This window comes from Gymnogyps californianus, unplaced genomic scaffold, assembly GCF_018139145.2.
Source record: "Gymnogyps californianus isolate 813 unplaced genomic scaffold, ASM1813914v2 HiC_scaffold_44, whole genome shotgun sequence".
Classification (NCBI taxonomy): Eukaryota; Metazoa; Chordata; class Aves; order Accipitriformes; family Cathartidae; genus Gymnogyps; species Gymnogyps californianus.
The window spans coordinates 15,951-32,936 of record NW_026114334.1 but is presented as its reverse complement, the minus strand read 5'-3'; the positions used below and the strand labels follow the sequence as shown (position 1 = coordinate 32,936).

General features: G+C 50.9%; 1 pseudogene; it reads right to left on the bottom strand.

Moving 5' to 3' along the window:
• Nucleotides 1-3,591: 3,591 nt before the first annotated feature.
• LOC127028815 (uncharacterized) lies at nucleotides 3,592-16,943 on the bottom strand (annotated as a pseudogene).
• Between the last annotated feature and the right edge of the window lie 43 nt (nucleotides 16,944-16,986).

Here is a 16,986-nt window from a genome sequence, read left to right as displayed (position 1 = left end):
ATACAGAGGATGCACAGGCAAGTAGTACAAAAACATGGCACGTGTGGACCAATCATCCCCTTGAGACACCATCCCATCTTATGACAATAAATCTATATTTTCCTCTATTTTCAAGATCTTGAGTGTGATTGTTGACTATTGTGTTTTCTTGTTCTACACTTTCATACAAGAATTACTACTCACATCTACCCTCCCTCAGCCCAGGTCGCCGTCCAATCTCATCCTTCCCTGCCCATCATTGCCTTTGCCTTATGCGTCTCCAAATACAGTCACATTACTCTCCACATCCCCTCAAGCCCTTTGTCTCAAGCTGCTCCTTCTGTCACTCTCCCTTCTACTACCTCTAAAAATAATACTCCAAGGCAGACATCAGACAAGCAAAGTTTCAGCCCAGGCATTTGTAGCCTTTCCTGGACACAGCGTTCTTTTGCTGAACATTGGAGCTGCATCCTTCTCTGCAAAAGGTAATTGGAGTGGTCAGAAAGAGGGAAATCTACAGCAGCTTCCCTTGCTGAATCTTCTTTTATCATCACTCTTTCTAGGATTTTCTTGGCCTGACCCCAAGAGTAACTTCTGTAGCCAAGAAATCTGCCTACACAACTGAATTCTTACAATACGGGCATAAGACTGCTGGTTCTAGGCAGGTAGTTATCAGCACAGACAGAAAAATTCAGAAGGTGCTTCACCCTTGTATTTGGCTATGTTACGGGGCATGCTCCCATCAGAACGAGATGCAGGGAGGGCTTACTCACATGGCTGGTCTTTACTTGTGCGAGTAAGCTGCTGATGCTTAGCCTGCAGCAGTTCAGCCTAGACTGCATGCCACTGTCTCAATGTAAGTGCACCCATTTTTGTCACTGGAAATGCGTGCCACGTTGCACAAAATTATTCCACTCCTATTACAGTTTAACAAGAAATAGTCTCCATTGCTAGGTTTGTGTCTATTTTTGGATGTAACCTAAATATTGAAGATCAAATCACAGAAAGGTCACTACACTCTGAATGTAGAAATATCTTACAGGCCTTTTGCATAGCACAGTGGACAACACAAGCAAACAAAAGAACTGTAACAATCCATGGCCACATCACGATCCCAGAAATACTCAGTGAACTACTGCTTACTTTAGTAATCCCACTAGTGCCTTTGTCTCTAATACAGCACAGCGTAACATGCTTTTCACTTAGCTGTCACTTATGCTACATCGCAGAAAGACACAGCAAAATACTGAGAGAGATACAATTACAGTTTACTATACTGCTATTATGGCCATACATAGTTCTATTTTTAGCTCTAACCTAAATAGAAGATGTAAAAGCACAAAAGGCTCTCACTTGTCTGCATAAAAATCATTCAAGCCTATCGTTTAATTCAGTAGCAAAAGACCACCAAGAATAAAGTTAACCTAAATTTTGAAAATACATTTAATTTCTGGAATTTCAATTAACTTTTGATATATGTAGACTTTTTTCTATCTTCCACGTACTAAAAACTGCAATCTCCTCCTCAATTAAAAAAAAAAAGGGGGGGGGATATTTAAATTCTGCTAAAATTGTAATTTTGGAGTCATTTCCAGTGCCTTGAATTATAACTATGGAGTTGCTCCCAGTGCTTTTTACATATTTGATGTTTTCTTTTTGTTACATTTATATTCTTAGGGAGAAATACAATGATCCCTCCTCAGAAGTTCAAAGGATCACTTATGTTTATATTTTTAACTCCAAATGAGTCAGTCTGAAAGCACTTAAAGACAAAATTTACTTAACACCCAAACTTAAATTTTATTTTTTACTGAAATTTCTATTGGTAAACACTGAAAAATTATAATCCTTTCATTTTAATATAGAATGAGTAAAAATATTCCTCACTAATAAAGTGACTGTGATCTTTCTGCACAGAAATCATATTTAAGTCCACAGGGATTTGGACTAAGGAACAGTTTTCCAAGAATGAGTGACAGTTCTCTTTCCCACCTCAGATGGCTGGAAACTATTTTCCAAGCATCACTTCAACATAATTATATTTTATTTTAAATCTTGGTGAATCTAAAGCATGTACAGACATGAAAGTACAGAAACTGCAGCTTCTGCCCACTCCTGATTATTTGAATATGAATGCCATTTTAATAACTTGCAAATTTTGCAAGAAATATGTAAATTGTATATATACACATATGTGTGTGTATATATATGTAGCTGATTCTCCAGTATACTAGCCACTGGAATCATCAGCATCAAATTGACAACAACTGACATCCTTTTGTTTCTAAGGGTAGATAAGTTTTCACAGTCTCTGCCTCTGCTCCCCTACTCAGCTCAATTAATGCACAGCCTTTGGACTTTCCACGTAGGTCACTTCTATGGTTACCCGTTTCTGTGTATTAGGAGATAAGAAAATAAAATTGCCAAAGGTGACATCTGGGATTTATTTTGCCCACTATCAAAAGCTCCTAAAAAGGTGTCTCATATTTCAAGTTTAAAAATTCACCTGAATGACTGAAATACAGTGAGATGTAATGAGATACATTTTGGTTGTTCTCATTACAGAGATCAGGGATACTTTTGCATTTTTCTTATTATTCAGTTCATTAATGTGTTGGCAACCTGAGTTTCAAAATCTTGCTCAATAGGTACATGGAAATCAGTTGCGCCAGGGTTTTTTTTTTATATCACCTTTGTTATAGAAGTTTTGCAATTATGAACTACTCTCCAGCCAAGGGTACACCCCCAAGACACATCGGGGTTCTTGTAGACACCTTCTGAGTTAAGAGATTGCCAAAAAGCTTTTTAGCTCCCCATTACAAAGGTTCTAACAGCCTTTTTTTTTTTCAGATCCTCAAAATAATCAACGATATTCCCAAAGTACACCAATGCATTAGGCACAAATTCTTCTTTACATACTGCCAACTGCTATTTTCCTGGACTCTACAATGACTTAAAGACACTGATGCTTCTGCTTTTGCAAACTTTATTCCACACCCCCCGCTTTGCATAGTGAGGGACCCCTGACATGTGCAACCCTCTGCCACCACAGGGAACAGAACTTAAAACTGATTATGACTTTGACTAAATACTAGGTAAACCATCACAAGTAAATCAAATAACAAATATTTGAGAAAAGATCTTTCCTTGTCAGTAGGATTTATGTGGAAAAGGTGTTCAGAAAAGAGTGAGAGGGGAAAAAAACCCACAAACCTATTTCACCTTGCCAACAGATAAATAAGAGAAGGCATGATAAACTAATTGCATAGTTAAGAGCAAATCAGGAATCTTTTCTAGAACAAGGGAAAACTTACTAAAAATCACTACTTGGAAATTCAAGAGTTATAAAAGGAAGTGCTATATAGCTGAATATGTATTTGATTATCCAAAGAAGTTGCTGAAGCTACCCTTACATCAAGGTTCGAAAAGGGGCTAGCCATTTACATGTATTTAAAGGTGCAGTAATGGTTTAAAAAATGAAAATAAACATAATGGTTACAGACTTAGGACAACCTCTAATAATCATAAATTAAGATAAAAACAACTGCAGGAAGCAGATTGTCTGTCTAACATGGGTTCTTACATTTTCCTTAGAAACATCTGGAATAGCTCTTACCACAGAGCACTGGCCTGGACAGAGCCAACAGTGGTTAGTTACCATTATGCACACTAAGGAAATTTGACAGTCTGCAGGCAAAACATCTCAAAACTTCACAAAAATATAAAGATGACTCACAGCACCTATTGAAAATACAACCAGTGCTATTTTGCATATAAGAAAACTGAATCTTGGACCAGTGACACGGTAACACCCAGCAGATCAGACCTGCAGACATATCCCAACTTGTAGCCCTACACTGTGATCAAAGTAAGGTATTTTCTCCTGCAAAGTCACCCATCACACTACTGAGAAGAAACCAACTTGGTCAGAGGCTCAGAAGAGAATTATTTTAGATTCACAAAACCTATGGATTACTTGGAAAGAGAGATGAGCACTACGAGTTACATGTCCTAAAGAGGTGCTGGATATTGAATTCCTGCTATTCCACCACAGACTTACCTTGGGCATTGTAAACCAGCATCTTGGCTCAGCAAAATACTCACCCCTCAATGAAAAAATCTCAGGATTGGGGGGTGGGTGTAAAAAATAATTAAAAGAAAAAAAATCACAGGCTCCATACAGTGTAGATTAGAACCACCCATGGATTAGAAACTTGCATGGACTCTTATCATGCCCCTACTTAGCTATCTGAAGACAAGGGCTCAGCTTGTAAGTTATTTAGTTTTCACTTACATCTTCTTTACCTTCAGTTATGTCTGAACATCTCCTAAATGTTTGTGGGAGAAAAATCTCTTTTGTCATCCCACGACCATATTTCACCCAAAGAGATCTTGGCTTTAGCAAAGATATAAAAGGAACTGAAGTTTCCTCCAGGTGCCATGAAATGACACCTGCTCTCCTGCCAATACCCCCAGTACCTTCTTCCACACTGACAGCAACCCAGTATAGACACAAAGCCACGTGCCTGGGAGAAAAAAGTGAAAGGAAGAGGTACTTACCACAAGGACAGCACTCAACCGATCACTTTGGACCTGCTGCACTTGGATGCAGGGTCCTGGCACTTGTAACCTTGAGCCGCTGGGAATGTTCCCAGCATCACCATTTGGGATGCTGCTGTTACTAGGCCCAAGACCTACAGATGCCCTGTACAAGTAGGTATGAGTCAGTTTACCCACACCGGTGACCTCCAGCATGTCTGGCGGGAGGTGGGAGCTGGGAAGCATGTGCACACTATAGCAATACTTTTCATACTCATCAGCTGGACAGCAGCAGCTGCTGCAGCAGCAAGTCCGGCAGCGGCACAGCCGCACAACGGCAAGAAAGAGGAGGAACGCCGCAAAGATGCAGGAGACACAGGCAAGGGAAACGATCAAGTAGATGTTTGTAGCGTTGAGCAGTGGTGGTGGCTCCCTGCTGTCGTCAAAGTCTGGCAGTGCCTGGGGCAGGGTGTCAGCCAGGAGGATGCCCACCGTCACAGTAGAGGAGAGCGGTGGATCCCCGTGGTCCCGCACCACCACAACCACCTTGTGCTTGAGGAAGTCAGTGGAGCGCATGGAGCGCGTGGTGCGCAGCTCGCCAGAGTGCGGTGCCAAGCGGAACAAGGTGGAGTCAGAGGAGTGGGCAAGGTGATAGGAAAGCCAGGCATTCTGTGCATTGTCCTCATCATCTGCCACCACTTTGGTCACCAGGTAGCCCTCATCAGCCAGGCGGGCACAACTTCCACAGCTACTGAGCCATTCTGGCTGATGGGGTACAGGATGGCTGGGGCATTGTCATTCTGGTCTGAGATGTAAACATTCACAGTTATGGCAGCACTCAAGGCTGGTGACCCATTGTCCTTGGCTTCCACTTGGAAATAGAAGCTCCTAAGCTGCTCAAAGTCAAAGGCACGTTTTGCATAGATGCTCCCGTTGGCCAAGCTCACAGACAAAAAGCTGGCCAGGGCACTGCCTGCAACTGTGGAATTCCTGAGCATGTAAGAGACCCGTCCGTTCTCACCTGTATCAGGGTCAGATGCTGAGACCTGGTAGAGAAAAGCACCAAGTGGATTGTTCTCCTCCACAAACACATCAAACGTGTCAGCACTGAAGACAGGGGGGTTATCATTCACGTCAGAAATCTGCATCCAAAGGTCTTCTGAGTGGTGATGGGTGGAGACCCCAAGTCTGTGGCAGTAATGGTGATGTTGTACCCACTGATCAGCTCTCGGTCCAGAAACCCACTGGTGACCAGGCTGTAGTAGTTTTCAAGGGAAGGCTTTAACTGGAAGGGAAGGTTTTCAGGGATCTGGCAAGTTACTTTCCCGTTCTCCCAGGGTCCTTATCCAAAACACTCAGCAGAGCTATCACTGTGCCAGGAACAGCATCCTCAGGAATGGGACTGGAAAGGGATGTAATTGTTATCTCTGGGCCATGATTGTTCACGTCAGTGATTTCCACCAGCAGCTTAGCTGTGCTGGACATGCCAAAAGCCCCGTTATCCCTTGCCTCAATAAGCATCTCGAGGAGAGGTCTCTGAACAGCTAAAACACCATTGACTGTCACCTCCCCAGTATGCGGGTGAATTAAGAACATTCGCTGTAGATCAGCAGAAGTAGTATTGCTAAATGAATACCTGATCTCTCCATTTGGACCTTCATCCAAGTCCGTGGCATGCACTTGCACTACCAAAGTGCCGCTGGGGGAGTTTTCCAAGATACTCGCCCTGTAGACTGAGTGCTCAAATTCTGGTGCATTGTCATTGGTATCCAGCACAGTCACGATGACCGGGACATCACCGGACTTTGGAGGATCCCCACCATCTTTGGCTGTAAGGACAAGTCTGTGAGTGGCTTGCTGCTCCCTGTCTAAGGCTTTCTTCAGCACCAATTCAGGATATTTACTCCCGTCCCCACGTGTCTGCATTTCCAAATGAAATGTTCATTAGGGCTCAGAGTATAATTCTGGACACTGTTGGTACCTTCATCAAGATCTTGGGCATTGGGGAGTGTAAACCGTGCCCCGGGTGTCAAGAACTCAGGCACGTTTATATGATATTCACTTAAGGGAAAGCTGGGGGAGTTGTCATTTATGTCCAAGACTTTAAATTCCATCCTATAAAGCTCTAGAGGGTTTTCTAACACAAGTTCATAATTCAGAAGACAGGCAGACTTTAATTCACAAAGCTGCTCTCTGTCTATGGGCTCGTTAACAGACAAAGCCCCCGTACTTGCATTTATATTAAAATATTGCTTACTTGAACCGGTGATCACACGAAATTTCCGAGCTGAAAGTGTAGCTGCATCTATTCCTAAATCCTGTCGCTACGTTCCCAACAGACGCTCCCCGCTCTGTTTCCTCGGCGATGGAATACACTGCTTGCCCGTTCGCGGTGCAGCAAATAAGGCAGAAGACCATTAAATAGACCCGCATTCTTCCTCCCCTGGCTCAGCTCCCCGCAGACCGGCTCAGCAGGAACATAATCCAGAATTTCAGCAAACGCCCGAAGTTCCCAGCGCGAAGCGAACGGGTACCGGGGCGCACCGGCGGCAAGGCGAGAAGTTCGCTGCGGGTGCGGGAGGCGTCCCGGCTCCGCGGCGGCTCCCCCCCCGCCCCACCCCGCGCCGCCGGCTGCCGTGCGGGGAGAGGCGGCAGCTCCGCTCCGCTGCGCCCGCCGCCGCCGCCGCTCGCTGTGACCGGCGCGGCGGCCCCGCGCGCCTCTTAGACTCGCGGCGGCGGTGGCGGCGCCACCCAGAGGCCGCGGCGACACCTGCGCCGCCGGGGGAGGGGGCTGCGCTCCCCCCGCCGCTACCGACCCGCCGGCTTCTCCTCCCCTTGGGTTTTTTTTTTTTTCTTTTCTTTTTTTTAACGCCCCGACGGAGATCCGGGGGTGGGGGGGGGGGGAGGGGAGGTCCCGGCCCCGAGTCCGTGGCAGGGATGCGTTCCCGTGAAGGAGAGATGCAGAGCGGACCCCGCTCCCTCCCTCCGCTCCTTGCAGGAGAGGCAGCGAGAGGATGCGCTGCCGCACGCTGTCAGAGTAGCGCGGTGGAAGAGAAACGCGTATGAGAAGTGACAGGCATCGGCTAAACATGGGTCAGCACAGTCCAGGCATGCTCCGGCGGAGCACAACATTTCCCAGAGGGGTTTTAAGAGCACAATTAAAGGAGGCAGTACTCTACCCCTGTTAAACTTTAAAAGAAAAAAAGAAAAAAAATAAAAACGGGGGGAGAGAAAAAAAGAAAAAGCCTCTTCCCTGCTTTGCCTTCTGGACAAGGTAAATTAACACGGATCATTGGAGAGAAGGATCTCTTCTCCTCTGACTGTCCCCAGTCGGATCACCCGCAGCCACAGACGAGCTCCATCCAGCCCGCGAAAGCAGGATTGGGATGGCTCGAGTGGGCGGGGCTGCAGCAGTCGAATTACTTGTAGAAAAGTAAATATCGGCGCCAGAGAGGTCTTGCATTTAGGACATGCCCGGGAACTGTGGGGAGAGACGAGCTGATACCACACAGAGATAGCATATCACGGGGGTAGGGGGTGTCAAAGCACTCTGCTCCCCCGACTATTCTGCACCGAGGGCACAGTTAGCAACTACCCTCTAAGCAGGTGAGAGAGGGCAGAAAGCATTTCAAAATACCTTCCTGGAAAAACCTCCCTGGAATGACCTTCAGCAGCAATTTACACAGATGGGCCTCAAGCCCTGACAACCCCTCCGGCCTCCTCTGTTTTCCAGCTTCCTTCTGTGAGAGCTTATTATCATGAGATCCTGATTGATCAAAAGCAAGAGGCTATAAATGTGCGACAAGGACAGCTCTTAACCCTTCTTGCGTTCATTGTGTTTCTTTATGCAGCTGAGAATTTCCGGGCAAGTGAAAAAGAACATTTCAATTATACATAGTATCATGGCCTTTCAAAACAGGAGAAATTCGGGAGCACAGCCAAAAATTATACATTAAATTTAAAAAATCAATACATCTGTTTGCATCCCCACAACTCAGCAAAACCTCCCAGTGAAGTTCCTATCCTACCCACACTGGAGCAAGCCTTGGTCAGTTATGATTTTTTAACTCCAGGCACCGCTGGCAGTACCTGAATGTTGCATTTTAATTCTACTGCATTTATGCTACAGCAGCCGTTAGAGCTGAGGGGCAGGTGGTGCGCTGAGTGCAGGAGCTGCAGAGTTGGTGTGCATCCACCTTAACTCACACACTACGTAAATTTGTTCAATGGACCATTGCACACAGTATACAATGTAAGTATTTATGGTATGCTGTTTACCTTGGGGTTTGGATTTTTTCTTGATTTCTAACTGCAGAAGTCCCCAGTTCCCACCTAGTCACCGTAAAATTGTCATCCAGACTCCCCCTGCCCCAAATTTGCCCCAGACTCCTCTTCTGCCAAGATATGATGTAATCTATAATATATGAGAAAGTTGCTAGTTCTACTGCTCTGTAGTGGTGCACAGTCATTACAAACACCCTGAACCAATGCAATAACACCTATTAAAGTCACAGGAAAGACTGATAAATTTCCCTTAACATTGGCCTGTGGCAAAGATAAATCCATTCGTCTGGGAAGGCTCGGGCAGCTGGGTGTTGCTGTCCCAGGTGCACACACAGGTAAAACACACAGACTCTACTCACCCGTCTGTGACTGGGTTTGCAACGAAGAAACTCAAGAATTTTGGACCCAAGGTCCTCCTGTTGAGCAGACAAACCCACTCAAAGGCAGATTGTCTTTAAATCTTAATATTGCAATAACAAGCTGTGGTTATGCATGCTGGTGCCTGAAATAGCAGCAGTGCTAGCAGAAACTGATTAACAAACAACGGCCAAATAAAAGTAATTGTACATTTGCCTCTTTCCAAGATGTACTCACCTTTTGAGAAGTATCTGGCAGCCTACACCGATTTTGTCTTTAATTCACTCATTTACCATCGAAATAACTTCTTCAGCTTTCTGCTACTTTTCTTTAATTCTGTAGTGTTGCCTAACGCTTGTTTACAGGGCTCTGAGGGAACCTGCCTTCGATTCTCTTTCTTTTTAACAACATTTTTAAAACCTTACAACCCTGCTGTAGTATTTTGGCATCCCTTGTCCTACTGTCCTTTTCCACACTCTGCTGTGGACAGTGACGTCCCCAGCAGTCAGGCAGCTTTGCCCACCAGAACATGTGTGTTGCTGGCACTATCTCAACACCCAGCTCCTACCGCACTGCCTTCGCAGTTCAGCCTGGATGAGTGCCTGATCCACACACTGCTCGGGTAGACGGCTCTGGCCATGGCCAAAGTCCAGTGCTTAGTAATATTAAACATGCAGGGCCAGTTACACCACAGCCACTCCTGCCGCGAAGGGAGTAACACCGTTGTGGCGTGGGGGCAGAATCCAGCCTTGCCCTGTGTGTGAAGCCACTGCTCTGCTCGGTAGTGTCCCAGGCCCGTTCCTCCTGTTTGTGCTCTACCTCCCACATCCAGCTGCCCCGGGGGGTCTCAAGGGTGCCTTTACACTCAGTTTCTCCACTCTCACTCTTGTTTGGCCACCCTTCCACTTAAACCCCTCTTTTCAGGGTCTCCAGTCTCACAGGTCTCCTCTCCATCTCAAGTCGCTTACCTTAATTACGTTCTTTGAACATCAGTCGTATTAAACACCTTTAATGTAGACACTTCCCTTGGTATCACAGCGGATAGTGTAACCACTGTTTAAAACCCCTCGTCTTTGATCTCACGTTTGCCTTCAATTTGCTATCTCCAAACCGTTCCCTATTCCCTTCCCTCAGCTTGACCCATTCTTAAAGCCGGTTTGACCCGAGTCGCCGAGGAATTCAACTTTTTGCGACCCCGAAGGCATGGTCCGGGACCTCCGCGGTCTCACTCACCGCTACACAATCCCTCTCATCAATCTCCCGCTCCCCGACGTGCCCACAGAGCGCTTCCTCCACGTCCCTCCGCCCGACAGGCGGTTGCAGCGCTGCATTTACACCGCCTCAGAGCCCCGCGTATCCCTTACGTACTCTTTCTCCCGCCCCGTCTTATATTTTCAGCCAATCATCCCCTTTTCCGGCAATAACACGTCATTCGTCCAGCCGTGCACGTTGTGCTCGGAACAATGGTAGTGGCCAGAAGAAACTGTTAAGCGAGCGAAGGCAAAAAAAAAAAATAAAGGCGAATAGTAAAACCGGGCTACCTCGGGGCTGCGGAGCACCCGTCTGCACCACACGAAGGGCCACTCGTGTTTAAACATCATCATCTATGTCACCGATGATTTTTAAGGTGCCGTTTCCGCGAGCAATGCATCAGAGGCTGTGCAGACGCGGAGCGGTGCCTTCGGCGGAGGTTTACAGGACACGTCCCGCTCGGTACTGAGGCTTGGGAAAATCCCAGGGGAGCCCACCAGAACCGAGGGGCGCCCACTGGTGCTAAATTAGGACACGGCGCTTCAGCGGGAGACAGCAGAAGGAACTGAATCCTTTCAGGGGAGCAGACGGAGTGACAGCCCTGCGGTTTCTCCTCCGCGGGGAACCGATGAGCTCTCCGCGCCGGCAGCTGTCCCCGGACCGACCGCCAGCCCCAGCCCTCATCACTACGTGAAAAACTCGTACACTGACGGGAGCCCGACAGTAAATAGGGTCTGTCTGCGGACTGAGGAAGACCGGAGCTCCTCCTCGGACCGAGCCCAAACCGCCAGCGCGGAGCCGCCGACGGAGGTGCAGGGACCCCGCTATCGCCTTTCGCATGTGAGCTCCTCCGGGCAGAGATGAGCGCAAGGACGGCGATACCCCCAGCGACCCGAAACACCGGGCTCCTCCCGCTCGGAACCTGCCGTGGCAAGCAGCCCGCGCTGTCCCCGTGGGAGCACACACCACCCCCACCCTCCGCGGGCTCACTCTCAGCCCCGCGCCTTCCCCGGCGAAAGGAGCGGGCAGAGCAGCTCTGCTGTTGGCCGCAGCGCCGGGCAGATCCGCTGTTTTTCCCGCAGCTCCGACACCCCCCCCTCCGCGGAGGCAGGCTGTGCCTGCTGGCAGAGCGGGCAGCGATGTCAGGATGCCCTTCAACAAGCCACGGGAGCTCGCAGCTCCTACGTGGGGACAGAGGGGGTGGAGATGACTAAAAGGAGCCCAGAAGAACAATCTCGTAGGCAGAGGATTTCTAGATTTCAGCGAACCCCACGAAAATCCTCAATACCTACATCAAGCCGCGGAAATACGGACTTACAACGTGCTATTTCAGCGTATCGCAGGCAAGAACTCGCCTCTTGAACGCGAGGGCATAGATTGGTCTGTTTACCCCCAGTCAGAGACCACCGGGCTTGGCGGAAGCTGCCGGGGGGGACACCAGCGACAGCGGGTACGGGGGACCAGTCCCGCTCGTGCGGCAGAGCAGCTCCGAGCCGAACACCCGGCGTTTCTCGCAACTCCACCGGCACCGTGCCGGGCATCTCCCTGCCTGTAAAATCCCCAGTTCCGAGGTTGCAAAACAGCCTCCGGCCACCACGGCGGTGCGGGCGCTGCAGCCGCCGCTCCGCCGTCGCTCCCGCTCCCAGAGCCGCCCGCGGAAGCGCTCCACAGCGCACCCGGCTGCAAGCCCTGCTTCAGCTGCCGGGATTGCATTGTGCCTGATAACATCGCTGTTGGTCAGCGTCATTCTCCAAACCAATATGCGGCGGGAATGAGAGTCTGGGCTTGCAGCGACTGACAACCCTGCGCGAAATTGTTCTCTTTTGTTCAAGACACTGACTGGATATTCTAGCGCCTTCTGTTAACGACTCCAGACTATGCTACGAAGTAAAAGCATCCAAGAGCTCTGTTCTAAAGTTAAGATTGCTTTATGTTTCTAAAAGAAATACTGAAATATTTCCTGATAGTGTACGTCTATAATAAATCCCGTTCAGATCTTCAATTCGTTACTGCAGTCAGGGAAACCAAGAGAAACCGTACGGAAGCCAAGCCCCTGCCCCAAACGGTCGGCATTAAGAGACTCCATATCGCCCCTCATCATAGCCCGAGGAAACGAATTGCTTCCCACACCTGTGCGCAAGTGCTGTGTTTTTGCATCCTCTTCTACAGAATTACTTAAACCTTCTTATGAACTTAACCAGAAGATTCTCCTTTAGGAGATGGCGGTTTGCTGCTCCTGCCTTCTATCACATCCATGTGAATTAAGGAAAGAAAGCGACAGCTCTCCAGCTCCGGGATAAGCCTTGGTACTCACAAGTGAACCAAAGGAGACTAGAAACACAATCCCCAGCAAATACACAAAGCACTCAAACGTAAAGCCCTTACTAAGTGATCTAAAATAGATGCAGGAAGAAAAGAGAAATTCATGGGACATGCTCACGTTTTTCTATGGATCAGCGGGAGATAACCTACTCCTACGATTTTTTTCAAAACGAACATGAAGTTTTCAACTTTCTTTACTGGTTTTCGGTACACCTATAAGCACCATTCTGGTCAATTTAGAACCAACGATCTGTGATTTTATCTTTTTAGTCAACCTACTTCGTCTAAAACGCTGCTATTAGTACAAAACCCAACAAAATATACGTTCTCAAAAGAAATATACTGCTTTACATATATCACTTTGGTATAAAACTATGGTAGTTATCCATATAAAACTATGGTACTTATCCAAACGGGTATCTGGCGAATTGAACGGGTAACGCGAAAAATAAGTATATCATTATATATTACTACCCCGGCAGCCCTACAGACTTCGTTGTTACGCTAATAACGAAAATTAAATCGGCTATAAGAGAGCTTCGCTTTTCCCTGTAGAAGTTGTATCCAGTTTCTAACATCAAACAAGGAACACTAAGCATGACGCTAACATCCCATCTCAAAGAGTGCTTTGGACCTAGTCTCGATGAGAACAGAGTCGATTCAGTGCCATCAGTGCATGGCCAGGATTAGCTGCTTCGATAACGATGTTAAAACAACCCGCTAAGTAATCACTCTCCACACAGGGAAATCAATGTGGAAACCAGTATCGAAAACTTCTTGCTAGCTGAATCTGTGTTTCCCTGCTGCTTCTGCTCTACTGCTGGGAGAACCAAAAGTTTTCAACCTACTATTCAATACTGCATATAGAAGCTCTCCCTTCTGCTTTTCCTTAACCAGTCTTCCTCCTTCTCTCGACTCCCACCAACTTTCAGCTCTTGGGGTGGATGGGGTAGAACAGACGCCACAACACTACAAAGAGAGCGGGATCAGGTCGTGGGGAGAGGCACAGGGAGGCCAGGGAGCACCCCCTCCCTCAAACAGCTCTCCAGTTTTTCATGAAGCATCTTGTATCTCACTCCATTTTACCCCACATTTTAACCGGACTTCCAGAGGCAGAGCAGTACTCACGACCTCCACCAACGTTTCTTCCCTCACTGCACCCCACAACTTCATGTATTTCAGCTTCTTAAGATTGGCGAAACCCACCAACCAGCGAGCTTCTGAATCAATAAATCGGAGCGAGCCTTGGCGCACATGAACGCAGTATTCTTCAAACCAAGAGTAACCACAAAAGATAACTAATTACAGTCATCCTGAAGGGAGTTACCAAACTCCTGGGTACCTCCCGGGTGTTTTCACACGTTGAAAGACACTGAAAAAGGGAAATAAAAGATTCGCTAACACCGACTACTGCCATTTGACGCCAAGTAGCAGGGGAAAAAAAAAAATCTTACAACGCTAAGAATATGTTTAACCATAACTTCCTACGCAAGAAAAAAGAAAAGCACACATGGAAATTTTGCGAGGCATTCAGGTACTCAAACAATGAAATTTCGAAAGGCGAACACGCCTGTCTAACGCGGACACTACGGCTACCTCCAACAGCAATAGAAGGCTAGGACACGTATTGTAAAATTATTACCACAGAAAAGGTGTTTTAATACACAGATGATCCATGAAAAGTGACACGTAAATAGAACTACCCAAGAGAAGGGAAAAAAAATATTTGCGAATACACTTACCACGCCTGAGGCAAGTGGGGAGAGAGACGGCCCCTTCCCAGCAGAACCGTTCTCTGCCGCGGGGCCGGGCGGCGGCGGGAAGTTGGGCTGAAAACCATCAGGTCGCTCTTGCCCGCGCCGTCCGCCACGCACAGGCTCCGGCTCTGGCGCTGCGAGTACGACCAGCTCCCCACTTCGCTGGCGCACACCAGCGTCGCCGGCCCGGGCCCCGACACCACGGCCGCCCGCGGCGACCACCGCGACGCCCCGTACAGCACCACCGCCAGCACGAACACGCTCGACACTGCGCAGATGGCCACCACCAGCCACACGTTCGTCGCCGACGCCGACGCCGCGCCGCCCTCCGCCGGCCGCAGCCCCGCTCCCGACGACGACGACGACGACGAGGAGCCCGCGGCCGCCAGCGCCGCCTCGGCGCCCTCCACCAGCGACACGCTCAGCGTGGCCGTGGCCGAGCGCGCCGGCTCCCCGTGGTCCCGCACCACGATCACCAGCCTCTGCCGCGGGCCGTCCGCCTCCTCCAGCGCCCGCGCCGTGCTCACCTCGCCGCTGTACAGCCCCACGCGGAACGGGCCCTTCCCCCGCGGCTCCCACAGCTCGTAGCGCAGCCACGCGTTGTAGCCCGAGTCCGCGTCCACCGCCCGGACCTTCGCCACCACCTGCCCCGCCGGCGCCCCCCACGCCGCCCACGCCCACAGCGCCCCCGAGACCGGACCCGACGACGACCAGCCCGACGCCCCGGGCCCCGGCCCGACGCCCGGCGCCGGCAGCAGCGCCGGCGCGTTGTCGTTCTCGTCCACCACGAAGAGCTGCACCGTGGCGTTGCCGCACAGCGGCGGCTCCCCGCGTCCACCGCCCGCACCTCGAACTCCAGCACCTGCACCTCCTCGTAGTCCAACGGACGCAGCGCCCACACGCGCCCGCTCTCCGCGTCCACCGACACGTAGCTCGACGCCGCCCGCCACCCCCGCCCGCCCCCGCGCCCCCGCCCACGCCCTCCGCCACCGAGTACCTCACGCGCCCGTTCCCCGCCTCGTCCGCGTCCCGCGCCCACAGCCGCGCCAGCTCCGCGCCCGCCGCGTTGTTCTCCCGCGCCAGCACCGTGTACACGGCCTGCGCGAACGCCGGCGCGTTGTCGTTCACGTCCGACACCGGCACCCGCACCCCGCGGCTGCCGCGCAGCGGCGGCGCCCCGCCGTCCTCCGCCCGCACCTCCACCTCGTACTCCGACACCCGCTCCCGGTCCAGCGCCTCCCGCAGCACCAGCGAGTACGAGCCCGCGAACCTCGCCACCAGCCCGAACGGCGCCGGCGGCCACACCGCGCACCGCACCCGCCCGTTCGCCCCCGAGTCCCGGTCCGACACGCTCAGCAGCGCCACCACCGTCCCCACCGACGCGTCCTCCGGCACCGGCACCGACAGCGACGTCACCCACACCTCCGGCGCGTTGTCGTTCACGTCCACCACCTCCAGCTCCACGCTGCAGTGACCCGACAGCGGCGGTGTCCCTTTGTCTCTCGCTTCAATGCGAAAATCAAATATCCTGACTTCTTCGAAGTCCAGGGCGCCCGTGAGACGGATCTCCCCCGTCTTCGGATTGACGGTAATCACATCTCTTCCTCTCACGGGAAGGAAGTTGGTCGCGGTGTAGGTCACCTCACTGTTAATGCCCTCGTCCGGATCCGTGGCGTTCACCCGCACCACCAGCGTCCCCTCCGCAGCGCTCTCCGGCAGCTGCACTTTATACACCGACTGGTTGAACTGGGGCGCGTTGTCGTTCACGTCCAGCACCGAGATCACCAGCTCCATCGTGCCCGTCAGCGACGGCCGGCCCCCGTCACTCGCCGTCAACACCAACCGGTGCACAGGCATCGTCTCGCGGTCCAGAGATTTCGTTAAAACAAGATCGGGTACAACATTTCGCTCATTCGATTTCTGTAAATCCAGACGGAAATGTTCGCTGGGGCTGAGTGTGTAGGAGAGCTGCGCGTTGGCTCCGATGTCTGCATCCGACGCGCCCTCCAGCGGGAACCGAGAGCCCGGCAGCGTGGTGAATTCCGCGATGCTGAGGTTTTTCCGGGCGGCGGGGAAGAGCGGGGCGTTGTCGTTGATGTCGGTGACCTCCAGCTCCACGTGGAAGACGCGCAGCGGCCGCTCCACCAGCACCTCCAGCCGCAGGGCGCACGGCGCGCTCTTCCCGCACAGCTCCTCCCGGTCCAGCCGCGAGCTCACCACCAGCGCCCCGCTCGCCCCGCTCACCTCCACGCTCGCCCGCCGGCCCTGCGCCACCAGCCGCAGCCGCCAAGCCTCCGCCTCGCCCGCCTCCAGGCCCAGGTCCTGCGCCAGCCGGCCCACCACCGTCCCGGCCTTCGCTTCCTCCGGCACCGAGTACCGCACCTGCCCGACGCCCAACGCCCACCCCGCCTGCAGCAACAGCACCCGCACCACCGCACCCCAACACACGCCCATCGCTGCCGCCGCCACCGCCGCCGCCGCCGGCACCCGCCCGGGC